The sequence below is a fragment of the Mirounga leonina genome, unplaced genomic scaffold (assembly GCF_011800145.1).
Source record: "Mirounga leonina isolate KUSES-001 unplaced genomic scaffold, KU_Mleo_1.0 Mir_165, whole genome shotgun sequence".
In the NCBI taxonomy this organism is placed as follows: Eukaryota; Metazoa; Chordata; class Mammalia; order Carnivora; family Phocidae; genus Mirounga; species Mirounga leonina.
This window is the reverse complement of record NW_023270415.1, coordinates 48,433,484-48,448,563: the sequence shown is the minus strand read 5'-3', so window position 1 is coordinate 48,448,563 and position 15,080 is coordinate 48,433,484.

Below are 15,080 nucleotides of genomic sequence, written 5' to 3'. Positions count from 1 at the left end.
CAACCCCCAACCCCATGTCACACAGTGACATCATGCCCAGTGCAGTGTGTCATTCCTAGCCATCAGGGAGACATATTTTTCCGTGGTGCACTCAGGTATTTCCTAGTCATGGAATCATCTTTATCCTCAACAAAGTTTTCCTTCACTACATACTTATAAACATTATTTGTAATGTAATTTGACAATCCCTTCTTTTCTCTTAATTATCTCAAAAGATAAACTTGTTCTGCCACGGATATAATTCAGATTCAGAATTCTCTGCCCAATCCCAACAATATCACGAATAGAATAGGCATTATAATGGTCTTTTGATATCCATGTTTGGATTTGCTCAATTTTATTTTTTTCTAAGAGATTAAATATTCTCTTCCCAAATTTAAATTTAGTTCAAAAAGGAGAATTCAGTCAAGGCTAGAGTCAGCCTTGCTCGTTGGAGATATAACCTAGCCCTGTTGCCTTCCAATCATTTATCACATCCATTCTATTCTTTGTCAGTGTGATTCTAATAACAGTAATCTTCAAACAGAAATCAAAAAGATTATCTCAAACAGTAATCTTCAAACAGCCTGAGGTGGGTGGGGGGGTGCCTGGGTGGCTCAGTTGGTTGAGTGACTGACTCTTGGTTTCAGCTCAGGTCATGATCTCAGGGTCCTGAGATTGAGCCCTACGTTGGGCTCTGCACTCAGCACAGATTCCTCTTGTCCCTCTCCCTCTGCTCCCCGCCCGCTCCCCCGCTTTTTCTCTCTGGAATGGGTAAATAAAATCTTTAAAAAAGAACTAAAAAAGAAAGGGAGCCTGGGTCCCCATCCCTGTAGGGGTCATAATAGTGAGGTCATTAAATATTTCAGGCTTTCTGCTTTTCAGACACATGCTAGCATTGCACTTCTCCCTTGTGGCTGGACAGGGTCATGCATTCAGGCCTGGTCATGTCAGGTCTGTGAACGGAAATGCTATGTGTCACTTCTTGACCAGAGTATGTAACTGCCCATGTTAGGCCCTCCAGAGCTGTCTTTTCCTCTGTTATGGTGACCAGTCAAATTCCAGGTAGTCAACCTTAGCTCTGGAATGTGTAGGACAAAGAGTGAGAACTACCCCTTTGTAGTTTTAAGACATTGTGATTGGGGGGATTATTGGTTGCCAAGGCATAACCTTGACTTACAAATGTATACTGACTGATACAAGCCCTTTTGTCCCATGAGGCTGCTTTGCTCTAAGTGAATTTATTTACCTCTCTCCAGGGATCATTTCACCATATCATGAGGTATTGAGGGGTATGACTTTAAAGGGAAAAAAGATCTGTTACCCTTCCCCCGCATGACATTGGGTGCCTTATATTTGCGTAACTAAATGGGGCCACGTCCCAGTTCATGGATCCTGAACAAGGAAGCTCCTCCTGTAAGGTGTTTGGTCACATCTAGCTAGTCTACCTAGAGAGAAAAGCAAGCAGACTTAGTCCTCCCCCATCACACCTGGTGAAGACAAAGCAAAGGTTATAAACCACTGCTTGAATAGTACGAGGATACCATCCTAGATAATGCACAAGACATCCTGGAATTAATGCCTTAGTTTTGAGATTCACAAGTATTTAATGGGGACAGTCTATTCCTTTCCCCTGAAGCATCTTGTATGTAAGGAGGAAGGCTGGAGGGTGGAATCCTCTGGGAAGTGTGGAAGCGAACAGTGAAGGGTGAGCAGGTCTCCCCCAGCGTTTTGTTCTCAGCAGCTCTAAGGACTAGGAGAGAACGAACATAGGGTGGACAACTGCAGCTTTGTGTCTGGTTTTGAGGTGAGGATGTTACAGATGCTAAGTGGGTAAAATGCTGATCTTCTTCCCTAAATATTTTAAGAAGGCAGAGTATCCTGATGGCCCAAAGCGTGAGGTCTGGACGGTCCTTGACCTGCAAATCCTAGCTCTACCATGTAATGGCTTATGTGACTTAGGGCAAGTTCAGATTAAGTATGAAGATGAAAGGAATTAGCATCTATAAAGCACCAAGAATGCCTGGCACCTAGTGAGCATAACCTTGAAGTGTTGATGAGAATGATGGTATTCTACATTTCAAATGCCCCAGCCACAGGGATCCTGTCCAGTACAAGATGCACCTATTTGAGATCTCTGCTTTCAGGGGAAAAACAAAGGGGGGGGGGAGGGTTCTAACGGAGAGCTTTATAGGCATTTGGACTCAGGGAAGGCTTTATAGGCATATAGTTTTTGCAGGACACGTGTGCTCTGTAGTTAAAGATTCAGGTTAGGCCAGACAGCCGAGTGCCTGATTGTCCCCTACTTTGAGCTGAAGCTGGACCTGCAGGCCAGCCTCTTCTCTCCAGGCCTGTTGCTTGGGTGAAGAGGTGTTTAACCTTTCCCTCTGAATCTGAATGTTCTAGGGATTGTTCAGTTCTGTGTTCAGGCTTTCTTTGGCAGCTGTGAAGTAAACCCTTTTCGGCCGGGGTAAGTGTGGCTCTGCGTTAACCACCCTGCGTCTCTTGGCCAGTGTGCAGGCAGCCTGGGTGGCCTCAGCGCTAGCTACTGGTCACTGCGGGGGAGACTCGGAGCAAGGACCTGGCCCCGGCCTGCCTCCTCTGTTCTGCTTCCGCTGCCTCCACACTGCCTCTGCCCAATGGCCGAGTCTGGGATGGGGAGAACAGGGAGGAAGACTTCAGGTTGGGCGGGTCCTAGAAAGTTCCGCCCAGCCCCAGGCTATACGCCTGCCGAGTGATCCCTGGTGGCCCGCCGAGGGATCCCTGGTGGCCGGAAGATCAGAGGGAGACTTAAGGCCCCAGTTCCACTCTCCTGTGCTTGGAAAGTTGAAAACATTGTGATCTTGGGTTCAGACCATGGTATTCTCCCTTACCTAATCTTGGGCGTATTGTTCAACTTCTCTGAGCCACATTTTTCTCACATGTCAAATGGACTGATATTAATATTTTACCTTGAACACATTTGTTTTAAGGACGGTTTGACACGGGAGGCCGGGGAGAAACATCAGCTGGCCTTGTCACCTGCACTCCCGCCTCCCTCCCTGTTGCAAAAGCATCACATCAGTGCTCATTTCTGTTCACGTTACCTCTTTTGTCTCTTGTCTAGAAATCTCTCTCTCCTCTCCACTTTACATACGCAAGTCTCGTCCACTATGAAAGCCCATTTCTGAGCAGGAAAGGGAAGGGCCCATCCAGGAACCAGTTGGATCAAATCTGTATGAGTTTAACCAGGGCTGCCGTAACAAAGTACCACAGACCAGGGGTTGGAGGGGGGGTGGGCTTAAGCGACAGAAACTGATTGTCTCACAGTTCTGGAAGCCAGATGTCTGAGATCAAGGTGTCGGCCGGGTGGTTCCTCCTGGTGGCTTCCATGCCTCTCCCTGGGTGCTGGCGGTTCACTAGTCGTCTTTGGCCATCCTTGGCTTATAGAAGCAGCACCCTGTCTCTGCCTTCCCATGGTGTTCTCCCTGTGCATGCTTCTGGGTCCCAATTACCCCCTTCTATAAGGATGTCAGTCCTGTTGGATTAGGGCCGACCCTAATGACCTCATCTTAACTACATCGGCAACAACCCTATTTCCAAATAAGGTCACGTTCTCAGGTGCTGGGGATTCAGACCTATGAATTGGGCAGGGGGTGGGGGGCACAACTGAACCCATTCAGGACCCCCCTCTAAACCCTGGGGTTCCTTCTCAGGATTCCCAAGGCTGGCCTCTGGGAACCAGGGACCCCACCTGCTTTCCTCTCCTGGGCCTGCCCCACCCCATTGTCCCTGCTCATTCTGGTGTGGCTGCAGACTGGGACTCTGGGGCTCCCCTTCCCTCCTTCTGTGCTGTCCCCTACAACAGACTCACAGGACAGGCTTTCCATGCAACTGAGTACTGAGGAACAGGTGGCTGCTGACAAGTCAGGAAAGACCTGAGCCCCTGGAGCAGCTGGGGATCCCCACAGAAGCACACCGGACCCCTGGATTCCTGATGTCCAGGCTCTCTTCCCTGGGGAGGAAGTAACATATAGGGTGGGTGGTATAGATAGGAGTTGGCCACCCTGAAAACCACTTCGCTCCAACCCTGAGATTCTTTTGGAAAGGAGAGTCCAGGGTCTCAACCCCAAATGTCGATGGGAAGGGTTGGGTGGATCCTAGAGAGGAACCAAGCCTCACATGTAGAAGACGAGCAGAGATGGCCAAGGTACCAGTGTTGCTATGAGGAAAAGCAATTTTCAGAATAGTCCGATTTTTCAAAAAACCTGGAAATCTGGATTTTTTTTTATTGTGGTAAAATCTATGTGACATAAAATTACCATTTTAACCATTTTAAGCATACAATTCAGTGGCATTGAGTACATTCATGTTGATATGCAATCATCATCACTGTCCATGGGAATCCAGATTTCTATATCAAACATTCTGATTTTTAACTTTTTTAACTTTGGCATCTAATTCATATAAAAATAAACCCTTTATGTTGGCAGGTAGCCAATCTGGAACTTCTAGGCCCACGAAGTGATTATTTGCTATTTTGGATGGTGACATTGCCTGAATGGTGGGCAAAGGCAGGCCTCAAGCACAGCTTTGGGGGCGGGGGTCCTTCGGAGGAGCGGGCCCCTCCAAGAGCAGCTGCCACGTTCATGGGCCAGCACTCATCACAGGTGTTAGGTAGGAGAGCACCGAGGTTTCTTGAGCAGAGTGGAGGAAGGGGGTCCCTGAAAGGATTGACTTCAGGTTTTTCCCCACCTTGGCAAGTAGAAGCTAGAATGGATTGCATTTGAGAAAAGGTAACCTTTCTTGCATTCCTAGAGTCCCGGGGATAGTTTGTAGCCGTTACAGTGTGATGTTGGCAGGCGTTCACACTCGGTCTCTCATCTATGGCTCCTGACTCCCCTAGCCCCCTCCTGCTCCCAAGGTGGTCCCTAGTGGCCATTCGAACCTCTGTCCTCTGTGTTTATGTCCAAGAATGGGGCTCATCAGAACTCCCCCTCTCTTTGTGTCCTGCCTGGAGAAAAGCCTAGAAGACTAAGCCCCTGATGCAGTCATGAGGCAGGGGAAGCCGAGGTGTGGTCCAAAGGCGCAGTCTGGGCAGTGGCAGTGTGTGTCCCAGAGGGTCTCAGAGGTTGGGGGAGAAATCCAGCATGACAACTGAGGCAGACCAGATTTAGGAACAAGGACTGCAGCAGGAGGTCAGAGTAAAGGAGTACGGAGGTTCTGGGAGGAGGATGGGGGTCCAGAGCCCAAACCTCACGAGCCAGGGAAGGATGGAATTTGAGCAGCTCTGGGTTTCTGTCCAGTGGGTCTTTGTCCCCACTTGGCTGTTTCTGACCTTTCTTCCAGTGGGGCCGGGGGCATCCTGGATGCCACACCTTCTTGCCCTGCTCATGCTGAGCTCCATCCTTTCCATAGAGTTTTTTCAGGAGTCTCTGCCCTCCCCCCACGTTCTCTCTTCCCCAAATGTCCACTGTCCTCAGCCCCTGGCTTCACCCTGTCCTGACCTATTGTCATCTAGGCCCATGACCTGTCACCTTCTCTGGGCAGCTTCAGTATCTGATGCAATGTTTATCTCACTCCCTGGGCAGAGCTTTGGGCTGGACATATTTGGTATTGACCCAACCCCACCGAGTTGCCCAGGACTCTCCCTCAACTTACCTACTTGAGGTGAGGGATTTATTGCTGGCACAAATGACCCACCAGGACTTCTCTGGACCACAGGCTTCCAAGAACATTCTCAGGCCAGACAAGTGAAGGAAGAGAAGAAAGGAAAAGAGAGAGGGGGAAACCAGCAAACAACAAAACCCTGGATTCCAAGGAAATTTCACTGGCCTGAAATCTCCTCCCCCGTTAGCTGGGAGGCGGAGCCACCTGCTGACTCGGCGGCCGGCTGGCATCCTTCACCAAAGCTGTCCTGCATTCACGGAGCACAAATGGAGGATGATGTGACGTTATCTGTGTGGCTGACGTAGCCTTTTAGCCGACATCGGACCGGCATTTCCGATCCTTACCCTCAGTGACCTCTGTCTTCATGGCTCACTTGGGCCGCAGAACTTCGCATCCAGCCTGCTCTCTGGGGGGCCCACTAGCAACTAGCCATGCACGTAGGGTCTTGCCTTCAGCATCTGGTGGGGCGCATGCGAGCGTGTGTGTGTGTGTGTGTGTGTGTGTAAGAGAGACACTGAAATACATTACGTGACGAGCAGTAATACTGCATTTTGCTTTCATTCAGCTACACAAATGTTCACTATGGTCTTACTCTGCAGGCACGGCTCCCAGGTCGAGGTTCTAAAATACAGATCTTACAAACCACAACTGAGAGTCACCCCATTGTCCACAGAGTGGGGTTCAAACTTCCCTCAGCATCCGGGGGATTTCGCAGTCTGACCTTGGTCTCCTGTTCCAGAGCTGTCCATTGCTACTGCTCCATGATCTACAGGAGCCGGGGGACAGAGTGTCCAGCAGAGCATATTCCTGCCATCAGGGAGCTCAGAGCTGGGGGGCGCGGAGGCCCGGTCACACCTCCACAGATCAGGTTTACATGGCCAGCCCCCCCTAGAAAGCCATTCATGCTGTACCCCGTGACAAGCCTGGAGGTGGACGGGGCCCAGGCGGAGGTGCCTGGCCTGCAGCTCCGCATACTCCAGCTCCTTGCCCACCTTCCTTGGCTCCATTCTTCCTCTCCTGCTTTTCTCAGAAAGAGCCTGCCCTTACTCCCTGCCCTCCTGGCCCTCCTGCTGCCCTTTCACCACCGCAGGCACCGTGTTTCCACCGGCAGGGGACGGAGGATGCCTCTCAGAGGCACACTATCTCCACCCCGGAGAGGCAGAGATGGGGACTCGCCCTGGCTCACACGTCCTGCCCAGCCCGGCCACCACTCACTCCTGCCCCGTCCAGGAGCAAGCGGGAGGTTGGGGTGGGGTGGGAGAGACCACACTGATGGCGAGGGGTGGGGGGGGTCTGCTAGTTGGTGGCTGAGTGCAGACTAGGCCCCTGGCCCCAGGAATAGGGTTTGCTTCTCAGCTTCCCAGTTCTGACAACAGGACTTTCAGTGTATTCATAGATGGTCTGTCTTTCAGTGACAGATTAGAATGATAAATTCCACAAGACCACTGTGCAAACCAGAAGGTCAATGTATTGCTTTACAGGGCAGGGGAGGGGGTAGTTAAGATAGCTCTGGCCGCCGCAACAGATCCATCCAGAAGGGAGGTTTCCTACAGCTAACAGGGCTTCTGCCCCCCAGGTGTTCCTGCTCCCTCAGAACAGTGAGGCAGGAACCCAGGCTTGTCCCATTGGATCCCTGAGGGCTTGTCTCCATGCCAGCCAGCCAGAGGGCGATGAGCAGGGAAGACTCTGCACGGCTTTAGGGTTTAGGGCCTGGATTAGTGCCTAGGGCTGCTGTAACGAATCACCACAGCCTCATGTCTTAAAACAACAGAAGCTTATTCTCTCACAGTTCTGGAGACCAGAAGTCCAAAATCAAGGTGTCAGCAAATTGATTCTTTTTTTTTTTTTTTAAAGATTTTATTTATTTATTTGAGACAGAGAGAATGAGAGACAGAGAGCACGAGAGGGAGGAGGGTCAGAGGGAGAAGCAGACTCCCTGCCGAGCAGGGAGCCCGATGCGGGACTCGATCCCGGGACTCCAGGATCATGACCTGAGCCGAAGGCAGTCGCTTAACCAACTGAGCCACCCAGGCGCCCCAGCAAATTGATTCTTTCTGGAGGCTCTCAGGGAGAAGTTTTTTCAAGCCTCTCTCCCAGCGTCTGGTGGCTACCAGCAATCCTTGGCATTCCTTGGCTTGTGTGTGCTTCACTCCACTCTCTGCCTCTGTTCACATGGCCTTCTTCCCCGTGTGTCTCTCTGTGACTTCTCCTTTGCTGTCTTCTATGGACACTTGTCATTGGCTTTAAGGTCCACTGTAATCCAGGATGATCTCATGGATCCGTCTTCCAAATAAGGTCACTGGGACACAAAAAGAAATATATATTTGGTCTCCACCCTAGTTCCTGACACAGAGCTCCTGACACCCTTATAATTTCCTGAGTGATAAAGATGTCAGAACATCTTTTGTTCTAATATTTGGTCTTTGACCTTAATTCCCGAGAGAGCTCCTAAATCTCTAGGAGTTTCCTGCGTGACAGGAGCATCTTTTGTTCTAATGAGGTGACTCTTGGTGAACTCCTGGATAGCTTCAGGATGGGGGCTGGTGACCAGAAAAACCACACCATGATTAGAAGCTTGGAACTTTTAGCCCCACCCCCATCCGCTAGGGAGGGGAGAGAGCGTGGAGATGAGTTAATGTCTATGTGATGAGCCTCCATAAAAATCCCTCGGCTACAGGGTTTGGAGAGTTTCCAGGTTGGTGGAGTTTCCATGTGCTGGGAGGATACTGCACTCCAACTCCATGGGGGCAGAAGGTCCTACAGTCAGGACCCTCCTGGACTTTGCCCTCTGTACTCTTCATCTAGCTGTTTGTTTGTATCCTTTATTATATCCTTTATAATAAACCAGTAAATGTAAGTGAGTGTTTCCCTGAGTTCTGTGAGCATTTCCAACAAATTCTCAAACCTGAGGAGGGGATTGTGGGATTCCCCCAATTTATAGCTGATTGGCCAGAAGTGTGGGTGACAACCCAGGACTTGGGATTGGTATCTGAAGTGGGCTCCTTCTTGTGGGATTGAGCCTTTAACCTGTGGAGTCTGTGCTAACTCCAGGTAGTTAGTGTCAGAACTGAGTTAACTTAAAGGACACCCAGCTGGTGTCCACGGAGAAGTGGAGAATTGTTTGGGGTCAGGAGTATTCTGTAGGTATAGAAAAATCTTTCTTTTGGTCACATCTGAGGTTCTGGGGAGACATGAATTTTGGGGAGACACTGCATCGCACTATGGGGCATACGTGGATATGCTGCACCTCTTGTGCTCACTTTCCATTGGCCAGAAATTAGTCCCATGGATGTACCTAATTATGAGAGACACTGGAAACTATAATCGAGCTGTGCCCAGGACGACTAGGAAACTGGTTTGAGGAACGGCTACCAGTTTCTGCCACGTGGGGGAGGGTCCTGGTCCAGGACCAGAAAGCTCAGGCCTCCAGAGGGAGGAAGGACTCTCCCTGAAGCAGAACCAGTGACATACTGACAACATCTCTTATCTAGTCCCCTTGTCTGTGGCAAACACTGGCTGATCTGCCATCAGACATTTTCTCTTTGATTTGCAAGTTTCGAGGTCTGTTGCCAGTGCTTTGTAGGAGCTAATGAGCTGGTTGCACCACTTGTCCTGCAGGTGAAATCCTTCAAGGCCCTAGTCCCAGAACACCTGGGTCCACTGCGAATTCTTCCCCACCCTCCGAGACAGTCTCTCCCTCCTCTTGTTCATAACTCTTGTCAGGGGGAAATACTTCTTCCTCATTGCAGTTGCTTCCTTCCATGGGACAGGGTTTCCTTGGACCGTGAGCCCCTGGCAACCCCCGTCTACCACTTGCTCCCTGGAAGGAGACAAAACACATCAGGTTGGTGATTGTGGAAGGTGGAACCCACGCTCTTCCTCTTCTTTTTTTTCTCGGGTGCTAGTTTCTAATAAGGAATGCAAGTTATGTTCCGTTCCTCCAGCTGAGTGGGCAAGCCTGCCTGAGTTGAGGCTTCAGAATTAGGAAGCCAATTTGCCTGCAGATATAAGTCAGATTTTTCAAAATCAACTTAACAAAGGTGATATTTCTGACCCGAAACACCTTACTCTTTTGTCCTATTTCTCATTTGGTTTCACATCAGGCTGGGAAGATGGGTGCTATTGATTGAAACTTGATATTCCCCAACACCTCTGCTGTAGTCTTTTTTTACCTCATACTACTTAGCTGGACATATTTATTTATTTTTTTTTAAAGATTTTATTTATTTATTTGAGAGAGAGAATGAGATAGAGAGCATGAGAGGGAGGAAGGTCAGAGAGAGAGGCAGACTCCCTGCTGAGCAGGGAGCCCGACGTGGGACTCGATCCCGGGACTCCAGGATCATGACCTGAGTCGAAGGCAGTCGCTTAACCAACTGAGCCACCCAGGCGTCCATGACATATTTATTTTTAAGGGCTTTGTCCAGTGCTTGACACAGTTGGTGTTTGTGTTTGTTGAATGAATGAATGAAAACTGGGAAAATGATATACATTACAAAGAAATATCATCTCTAAAAAAAAAAACCCAGGAAACGGCAAAAATGGGACATTAAAAATTCCTAGTTTTCTGAAGCATAATTCGGCAACATTTATCAAGAGCCTGGGAAGTGTTCATACTTTGAATTCAGGAATTCCACTTCTAGGAATTTAACCTTTGGAAATGGATAGATATGTACAGAATTGTGTCCAGGGATGTCAGCCCCAACATTATTTAAAATGGCAAATGTTGAAACAACCTAAGCATATATTTATCACCCGGAGAACCAGGGAATCAGGCATGGAGGAGGTCAGAAATAACACTCAGAATAAGCCACAGGATGTCTAATGAAGACACCTCTGGGCACAAACACTGAAACTAATGCTGTCAACACCACAGCTGCTGAATGGCAGGGTTCTGGAACCTCCTGGAACCTGATGGAGCCATCACCCCTGCCCCACCCTTACCCGACTGGAGGCCTGAAATTTCTGCTTCTTCATATTCTAGTTTCTGGGGCAAATTCATTTCATTGGCGTGGCCTAGGATACGTGACCACATTCTCAAAGCAAGGTAGCCTGGAAAAGTATTCTTTCCAGCTTCCCTTGTGGGAGGCAGGTTCTGTCTCACTGGGTGGAGAGTATCTAGACATAGGAAAAGGGTTCAGATACAAAGTGTACTATGTGATCCACAAAAATGATGAATATCCATTACAGCGTCCCCTAAGGACTAGTGAGTACATTATGGTACACCAAATAATTCCATTCTATGGGAGTCTTTTAAAAATCATGCTTTAGGGGAGCCTGGGTGGCTCAGTCATTAAGCGTCTGCCTTTGGCTCAGGTCATGATCCCAGGGTTCTGGGATCAAGCCCCACATCGGGCTCCCTGCTTGGCGGGAAGCCTGCTTCTCCCTCTCCCACTCCCCCTGCTTGTGTTCCCTCTCTCACTGTGTCGCTCTTTGTCAAATAAATAAAATCTCTTAAAAAAAAATCATGCTTTAGAAGAAGATGTAATGACCTGAGGAACATAGCATGATATACAAGTAAAAAAAAATTGAGTTATAAAATGGCGTGATCCCAAATATATTTTTTAAAACCCGACAGACATAAAAATGGAACTATATACAGTAGAATGTTAATAGAAGGACTCCGGGGGGATGCCTGGGTGGCTCAGTCGTTTAAGCGTCTGCCTTCGGCTCAGGTCATGGTCCCGGAGTCCTGGGATCGAGCCCCGCATCAGGCTCCCTGCTCAGTGGGGAGCCTGCTTCTCCCTCTGCCTCTCACCCCGCTTGTGCTTACTCTCACTCACTCTCTCTCAAATAAATAAATAAATAAATCTTTAAATAAATACCACGGGTGGCCTTTGCGGGGGTGGGTGTCAGGGCCAGTTCTGGGCCCGAGGTTTGGCCGTGGGAAGGGTGTCAATGTCCAAGTGGGACACAGGTGGAAATAAATTGATTGCTCCGATGTGAGCCCCAAGACATTTTTCAACTAGGGAGACTTTGGTGTGTGAAAGAAAAGGTCAAGCTTTCAGGAGTTTGAAAGACGGGAGAAAAAATGTGACAACTGAAGGTGATTTAAAAAAAACCAAAAAAACCAAAAAACAGCTAAAAGCAAAAATAGGACAAAATTCAAAATTAGCCTAAGAACATACAGCCAAAGGTTACTGGCATTGAAGAGAAGGAAGAAAGAAACCAACACTTACTTGTTGAGCATTGCCAAAGTACCCAAGAGTACTAAGGGCTTTAGGGTATATTTATCTTCTTTTAGCAGGTTAATTCCTCCGAAGGGGCCTCCAGTGTAGCGTAAGCCAAGGGCTTGAGGGTTTCAGTGACCATTTTTCTTTCAAAGGGCTTCCAAATTCTCACCAATAAAATCATTCACTTTTGTCAAACCACATAAACCAGTGAGATCTCCAGAAGTGTGTTAAAATGCCTCTTGCTGTGTTCACTTCAGTTGGAGAGGCGTATTAAAATGCAGATTCCTAGGGGCCCTGAACCCACTTCATGCTCTGGGGAGGGTCTGGAGATGGGCAAACACACCCCCAGTGAGGGTTGAGAAGCATGTGGCCAGCTGCCTCGCCAGGTCCGCTGGCTGCCCTAAGCACAGACCTTAGTCCTCTCAGCGGGTCTGGGACCTCAAGCGCTCGATCCACCTCCTTGTCCTGTCAGATACCCGTGTACTTCTTGGGGGACAAAATGAGATCCTAGAGATAACAGAAATGAAAGTGCGTTGAAAGCTAACCGCTCTCTGCAAAATGAGGCAGTGTGACCACATCAGATCATTTCATCAACGTAAGAAGTCCAGAACTCAGTGTTGGCGGGGGAGGGGCAGGCTGGGGGAGCCGCTGTATTGCCTTAACCAAGTAGAGCTGGCCCAGGAAGGGCAAACCTCGCTCCTGGGAAGGCTGGATGGCAGCTCTGTGTGGTTTGATGGGGTTAAACCACCAAGAGTTCCTGTGGCCTCTCTTCAGGCTGACCCCAGTGCCACCCTCCTGGCTCAAGGTGGTGCGGCTGTCTGCAAATCTGAGGTTAGTTCCTGTTCTGTCAAACTCCAGTGCTGAAAGCCCAACGTGGTTGATCTGGCAGTTTGTTGGAGAGAGAAGCGTCTGACTGCAGGGTGGCCTCCGCTAGGCCCTGGGCCAGGGCTGGGCCTGCTCAGATGTGGCTAAGCCACAGGGCAGGGCAAAAGAAGGCAAAAGGGCCGGAGACGCCAGGCCCTGTGTGAGAGTCCAGGAGGCCTGGCCTTGGCCTAGGCAAGCCTGAGCCCCCCAGGAGACCCTTCTTCTTCGAGCTAACTCCCACCCCAAATGATGGGGAAATAGCTCCCAGTATTCATTCATCCCTCCGCTAAATAATTGCCGATCACTTACCTGTGCCAGGCTCCAAGAAAACCACAGCAGATAACACGCCGCCATTCCTGTTTCAAATTGCTTACAGTTTAATGGTTCTTACTCTTGGGCTTGGATCTAAACCCCTAGAGAGCTTGTTAAAAAGGCTGATGCCTGAGCCCCAGCCCCAAGATTCTGATTCAGCAGGGCTGGAAGGGGGACGAAGCATCTCTTGTGATTATGCTGGGGGTAGTGGTGGGGGAGAGAGGTGGGGGTCTTCCCACCAGGCTTGGAGAAACACTGCTCTAGCCCAAAACTTTGGGGAGGAACGAGGTGAGATGCAGCCTTGAGAATGTTGCCCGTTCCGTGGGGACCACACATAGGGTCAGCTTTGGAGGGGGAAGGAGAGGGTACGCCTTGGTGAACAAGGCTGATTGTTGGAAGCTGGAGAAGCACTTTTTCTGGATTCGGTTACCCACCTTCCACCAGGCAAGCTCCCTTGCCAGCCAGCCTCCTCCTTCCTCGCATTTTCAGCACCCTGTGTAGTGAGATGTTTTGCCTGGCTGGAGGCTCACTTGGCCTGGATTCCCCTGGGCTTTGTAATTGTCTGCAGCCAGCCCGGCTGGTGCTTTTTCAGGTTATTTTCTGGATACCTTGCCCCTTGATTATTTTCCATTCTGGTTTTCTGGCAAACTGTGAGGCTGGGTAACTTTCTACTTCTCATGCATTCTAGAATCTTATACAACATGTCTGGATTCGGACTCAGAAAACTACTGTAATTAACCCAACCCACCCTCAAATCCATTTTAATACAGAATCTGGATTAGGAGGACTATTACATGCACACAGTGAAGACTCTATTCCCTGACCACCACCCACCCCCTCCCACAAGTTTACAAATTTTTATTATTAAACCTAGAACACTTCTTTAAAAGGAAAATAACCAGGTTTAAGAAAAATTTTAGTCTGGGGCGCCTGGGTGGCTCAGTCGGTTAAGCATCAGACTCTTGATTTCGGCTCAGGTCATAATCTCAGGTCCGTGAGATGGAGCCCCAAGTCGGCTCTGTGATCAGTGGGGAGTCTGTTTCTGTCCCTCTCCCTTTGCCCCTCCCCCTACTTGAGCGCACTTACTCTTTCTCTCTCAAAAATAAGTAAATAAATCATTTTAAAAGAATTTTGTTTATTTGCTTGAGAGGATACATCTTTTTTTTTAATTATTTATTTATTTGAGAGGAGAGAGAGAGCGCGCACATGTGCATGAGCAAGAGCGTCTGCGAGGGGCAGAGGGAGAGGGAGAAGCAGACTCCTGGCTGAGCAGGAAACCTGATGTGGGCTTGATCCCAGGACCTGAGATCATGATCTGAGCCCAAGGCAGATGCTTAACCAGCTGAGCCAAACAGGTGCCCCTAAATAAATCTTTAAAAAAAGAAAAAAGAAGAGAAGAGAAAAGAAAGGAAAAGAAAAATTTAGTCTTGAGGAAAACAGATTAGGGTCTTGAGTTTTATGTCCAGAATACATTTGTATAAGATTTTTGCGGTGTCTAGGCACGGGTCTCCAAGGATCTCAATTCCAATTATTTTTAAGAGTTTTTCTAATACTTAATAAAGGGAGGGAGGCAGTCTCTCAAAAGTTTCTAGAAAAGAATGAAAAAACAAAAAGTAAAGTTTCCATATTCTAGAAATGTTTAGATGGTTTGCTGTATCATTGGAAAAATAGCACCACTGTTAACTGCAGTGATTTGGAAAGGATGGAAAACAAACCAGAGTGGTTCTATGCCTGGGCTCCCCTCAGGCTCCACCAATTACTACATCACAAGCTTCCTAATTTCTGAAAAACTCAGCTTCCTGACTGGTAAAATGAGGACATGAGGACCAGCTTATAAGTGGATTAAATGAGATAATTTGTGTAAAGTGTTTAGTGCAGTGCCTGACACAGAGAAGTAACAAATAAATGCCTACCATCCTCATCACCATCCTCATCCTCATCACCATCACCATCCTTATAACCATCCTCACCTTCATTACCATCCTTATCCTCATCACCATCTTCATCCTATTATGATCACCATCACCATCCTCATCACCAACCTCACCCTCATTACCATCCTCATCCCCATCCTCACCCTCATTACCATCCTCATCCTCAACA